The sequence below is a fragment of the Lactuca sativa genome, chromosome 3 (assembly GCF_002870075.4).
Source record: "Lactuca sativa cultivar Salinas chromosome 3, Lsat_Salinas_v11, whole genome shotgun sequence".
In the NCBI taxonomy this organism is placed as follows: domain Eukaryota; kingdom Viridiplantae; phylum Streptophyta; class Magnoliopsida; order Asterales; family Asteraceae; genus Lactuca; species Lactuca sativa.
The window spans coordinates 299664447-299669111 of NC_056625.2; the positions used below are offsets into that span (position 1 = coordinate 299664447).

The 4665-nt window shown below is 42.0% G+C and overlaps 1 non-coding gene across 1 annotated transcript; it reads left to right on the forward strand.

Moving 5' to 3' along the window:
• Nucleotides 1-3727: 3727 nt before the first annotated feature.
• On the forward strand, nt 3728-3833 carry LOC111919031 (small nucleolar RNA R71). Its single transcript, XR_002859385.1, has one exon. It is a non-coding gene; the product is annotated as a small nucleolar RNA R71 (small nucleolar RNA).
• Nucleotides 3834-4665: the final 832 nt, after the last annotated feature.

Below are 4665 nucleotides of genomic sequence, written 5' to 3' on the forward strand. Positions count from 1 at the left end.
ACGATGAATAAGGTGGTGCGTAGGTGATCCGATGTTCCCCTCTTGTGCCGATTTCGGAATATAAACTTTGTTGCCAATCGTGTTCCACCACCCCGTGCTAGTAACTCCATCGGGAAACACCATGTGGGATTGCTCCATAAAGGCCCGAAAGATATCTGTTGAGACCAAGGGTTGGTCATAAATTCCTAATCGACAGGCAAGGTCGAGCACAGAACATTGATGAAATTCACCCCCAAGACAGAAACTGAAACTTGTTAGGTGATAACAATCCACTCCCCCCGTGAAAGATACTGTGGAGAAGAACTCTAGGCATAGCTCCAAATACACCGGCTCTTGAATTCGAAATACCCGGCTCCACCCATCACAAATTATTGTTTCTCCTTCGTGGGTAAACTCCTTTAAAAGATTCAAAGCTAACTCCTCTTCATAGCGTACTCCCTGCAACCAATCCCAATCTATCCTATTGGGTACGTATATTTCCTTCTTCCTTATTTTGGCTAACTTCTTCTTCCACTTCCGCATTGTTGAAGCGGACTCAATTTGTCGGAAATTCAACCAAGGAAAGTCCCCTTGGTGCCCCCCAGAACTTTGCCCCCTGCTGAACATTCTTTCTGCAAAACAAAGATACAAAACCCATAAACATAGAGTATAATTAAAAAAACGTCATGCACATGTTTCCCGACTCGACTCGTCGAGTCCATGTACGACTCGGCGAGTCGCAAGAACTACACGAGTCAGTCGGCGGGTCGGTCTAAATTGGACCAGGAAATCTCAAAATTTCTTCAAGGGTTTTGTCTAGACACATGTATATAAGGTATCTAGGCAAGAATAAATATGCAAAACATCATAATTCATGAAAAAACGAAACCCTAGAAATTTAAGAATTTTCAAAATCGGTTTTTTCTATGTAATTTCCATCATAGATAGTCTTAGAAGCATACTTTTAACAGAAAAGAGGAAGAAATTCGTTACCTTTTTGTGATGAAACTTGAGAAATTTGGAAGAACAATGAAGAGGAACACTTGAATGCTTGAGAGAGAATTGAGGGAGAGGCGCACGACGAGTGTGTGTGAAAAAGAAACTGATTCATTAGGGTTAAAACCCTAGTTACCGGTTGTAAAAGTAATTTCAATATTTTTTTTTCTGTAAATAATACCGACTCGTCGAGTCGGGGTCAGACTCAGCGAGTCTCTTGCAAAAAAAAATTCAAAATTTATAAACTTTTGTCAATTATTTAGAAAAGGAAATTTATTTCACCTCACACTTAGCCCATGCACACTCTCAAGCAGACATGTCCGACAAATTGGAAGATTAAAATTCTAAAAAAAAAACAAAAAAAATTCAAACAAAACTAAATGGGTAAAAGAAAGCAAACTCTAAACAACGGGTTGCCTCCCACCAAGCGCTTCTTTTTAAGGAGTCGTTAGCTGGACTCCTTCCTGTCTAAGTCTCGTCATCTTCCAGCATCGGGAATGCACGCCTAGTCTTTTGTGGTTTGTACTTCGTTTTGTAAGCGTAAATCTTCTTTTTGTAGGCCCGTTTTGCTTCCTCTCTCTTCTTTTTCACAGCATCATCCTCAGCTGCTTGGGCTTCCATTCTCCTCTTTTTCTTCTTTACCCCATGCGTTCTCACCTTCTTTTGCACTTCTTTTCCTTCAAACTGAATTACTTCGTATTTTGTGAAGGTGCGTGCTCTAGGTTTGGTAATGAATGGTTGATCAGCTTCCATATTCCTTTCTTTTGCCTCCCCTTCTTTTTTTGTGCTCACCCCATCTTCAAGTGTAATTGCTTTAAGACATGCTATATAGGCGTGTTGAACTTCTGTATCCATGTCTTCTTTTTCTGTTTGTTCTCCTAAAGAATGAGGAAAACTTTCCAAATCCAGATTATACAGAGGACTAACAACCAACAGATTAAAACCGTCCAAGGTATTATCAAATTCGACTGGACTCGTCGAGTCCAGTAAAGTGACTCGGCGAGTCTGATCGTATTCTATCATTTCTTGGGTGTTTTCTGAGTCGGCCTCTTCCAGTAGCTTTTCTAACTCCTCCAAGTCCTTGTTAACATCTCCATCCTCTCCAGAATGTAGCAGAAACTTGGTTGGATCTTCTCTTTGCAAAAGTTCAAGTTCTTTTTGTAATATCTCATCATCCAAATGGATAAATGAGATGTTTTCTTTTCTTTCCTCTTCTTGCTTGGCTTCTGGTAAAGCTTTAAATATTACGGACTCATCACCCACCCTCAATGTTAATGTAGACTCGCATACATCAATTAAGGCACATGCGGTGTTTAAAAATGATCTCCCCAAAATGATTGGAATTTTCGGGTCTTCTTCCATGTCGACCACCACAAAGTCTACCGGAAATATAAACTTGTCAACTTTAATAAGGAGGTCCTCACAAAGGCGTTGTGGATGAATTATTGTCTTGTCTGCCAAATGGATCTTCATATTTACCGGTCTTGGCTCCGGTAAATTCAACCTATTAAAGAAAGAGAAAGGCATCAGATTGATGCTTGCACCCGAGTTGGTCAATGCTTGGGTGACAGCTTCATTACCAAACTGGCACGAAATTATAATATTCCTCGGATCGCCTTTCTTTTCGGGTAGCTCTCCCAATAGTATCTCCGCGACTTCAGCCAAATCTTTCCTAGCAGCAAAAAGACCTTTTAGCAAGTTGAAGTATTTTGGTGTCTGGAGCATCTTTTCCACAAATGGTTCATTAACTTGTAGGGCTTTAACATGCTTCATGAAAGTTCTACATGCTTCAACTTTTTCCGCAGGCATGGCTTTAATTGGGTATGGCAAAGGAGGATTATATGGCTTTAAAGGACTGACAATTTTATCATTCACGCATGGACTCGTCGAGTCCATTAGAGGGACTCAGCGAGTCAGAACGGGTTTTGCTGGAGCCGACTCTTCTGCCTTTTCTGTCTTCCTTTTGGAGATTCTCAGTGTATCTGTGAGTATTTCTTCTTTGCTGGAGGTCACTGCACTCACATTCTCCATTCTTGGATTGGTTTCGGTATTACTTGGAAGTTGACCCGATCTTCTTTCGTTCACTTGGTGTGCAAGTTGTCCCAGCTGTTTCTCAATGTTGAGGATGGATGCCTACTGATTCCTTAGCATGTTTTTGGTCTCATGTATTGCAGCATCGTGATCATTGTGTCTCTTTTCGGACACGGCTATGAATCTAGTGAACATTTCTTCCAAATCAGCTTTCTTTTCTACCGGTTCTTCTCTTTGATACAGTCCCCTCTCCTTCTGCTTGTATTTTTCCTCCTTAGCCTTCTTATACTCTTCGTATGGGAGCCATTCCTTCTTAGGTTTTTGCCAATTTTCGTCGTATCGATCGCCACTTGAATAGAAGACTTGAGCTTTCTTATTTCCATTCTCATCCAAATCACAATTCTTTGTTAGATGGGGCCCTCTACAATTTTCACATCCCACCCTCATAGCATGGATTGGTTGATCCATTTTTTCCATTCTTCTATCAAGACTATCAAGCTTAGTTATCACCGCCGTTATGCTATCATTTTCCGTGTTCACTACTCCCCGACTTACTTCGTTTCTTGGATTGTGGTATTCTCTAGATTGCTTAGAGAATTCTTCAATTAGCTCCTTGATTACCGGGGGCACCTTCTTAGTGAGTGGACCTTGAGAATCGAGTAACTGCCTTGTGGTGACATTGACTCCATCGTAGAAAATGGAGACCTCTTGTTGGCTATTAAGGTCGTGATGTGGGCAATTTCTAAGTAAACTCTTGTACCGTTCCATGCTTCATAAAGAGATTCTACGGGCTGTTGCTCAAAGTTGGCAATTGCTTTCTTTAGCTTGGCTATTTTGGAGGGCGGACAAAAGTGATCTATGAACTCCTCTTTCATCTTGGCCCATGTGGTGACTGATCCGAGAGGAAGTTACTTTAGCCAATCCTTTGCAGCTCCTTTCAATGTGACTGGGAGCATGCGAAGAAGCTGGGTCTCGTGAGGGACATTCGGTACAATGAAGTAGTCGGCCACATCATTCACTTCGTCCAAGTGCTGGTAGGCGTCTTCGTGATCCTTCCCATAAAAAGGAATCTCCTTGAGTTGAGCGAGAATATGGCCTTTTAGTTCGAAAGTGGCGGTTGCGGGAATTGCGGGCTACACAAGTCCCGGGCCGGTGTCATCGCGCATCCTCTTCTTCCATTCCCCCATGGGGACTTCATCGATATTAGCCATAGTGGTGACTAAATCGTCTTCAAAATCGGAGTCGTGCTCGAATGAGGGTTCTTCTTCTTCCTCGGTCTCGTATTCGATATCTTCTTGAATTGGGTCTTCAATAGTCAAAGAGGCACTGGATGCTCCGGATTTGCTGCTCCTCTTCTTGCTGAAAATGGACTTGAGGTTTTTGAGTGGTGAGTTCTTTGAAGAAGCGGATTCTCCAACGGCTTTGCCTTTGCTCTTCCTTAGCGCGGATTCCGGGTCTTCAAGAGGGGGGACCAGAGGTGTATCAGATCCTCGGGTCATGAAACAACTGTAAACAAAACAGAAAAACGCGTAAAAGGAACAAAAATAAAATATTAAAACTGAAACAACGATGTACTCACCGAGTCGGCACGAGTGCACTCGGCGAGTTCAAGGCAAAAAACAGAAAAAAATTTCTAGTTACTCTAAAAACGGAATTTTA